The 498-nt window shown below is 43.2% G+C and overlaps 1 protein-coding gene across 3 annotated transcripts in view; it reads left to right on the top strand.

Annotated features, from left to right (window-relative positions):
- The first annotated feature begins 245 nt into the window (after positions 1–245).
- LOC137528212 (C5a anaphylatoxin chemotactic receptor 1-like) overlaps positions 246–498 on the top strand; it is a 50,100-nt gene continuing 49,847 nt past the window's right edge. For all 3 annotated transcript variants that reach the window (XM_068249482.1, XM_068249481.1, XM_068249480.1), the window contains exon 1: positions 246–433. The gene's annotated coding sequence lies outside the window, so the exon portion shown is untranslated. The remainder of the gene's footprint in view (positions 434–498) is intronic.

Genomic DNA, 498 nt, shown 5'->3' with positions numbered 1-498 from the left:
CTGTTTTGAGTGCTAGGTATGTAATATTCTCCAGTTACTGGAGCTCTGCACATCCATGCAGATTGATCATTCAGGTATAACTTCTGTTTGAAAGCGCTGCCATGTCTCCCGCTGTACATCACGCATATTGCTGTTTATTACACGGCGTGTTTTCCTCCTCTGTCTCCTATCTCTTGTTTTCACATGTCCACATCCTTCCACACCACTTCCCTTTTTATTTTCACAACCAAGCCATATCTCTCTAACAATGTCTTCACTGGAAGTGCACTGCTTCCCCCACATTCGTCCTGCTACAGTACCAGGTGACCTAAAACTACAGTGACCAAAACAACAAAACAGTGATAAAGCCCGCTGTAGTATACAGAAGACGGTACCAAGAAGACAGGTATTTGCTTTGCAGCCAGAAGGCTGGGACTGCGCAATCTCCTCCTCAGTAAGTATTTCAACTTGTACTGTTTATATGTGTTGACTGTTTAAAAGTTATAGCCTGGATTATGA

The sequence above is a fragment of the Hyperolius riggenbachi genome, chromosome 8 (assembly GCF_040937935.1).
Source record: "Hyperolius riggenbachi isolate aHypRig1 chromosome 8, aHypRig1.pri, whole genome shotgun sequence".
In the NCBI taxonomy this organism is placed as follows: domain Eukaryota; kingdom Metazoa; phylum Chordata; class Amphibia; order Anura; family Hyperoliidae; genus Hyperolius; species Hyperolius riggenbachi.
Note: the sequence above shows the minus strand (reverse complement) of the source record. Positions and strands in the feature narration are given on the sequence as shown.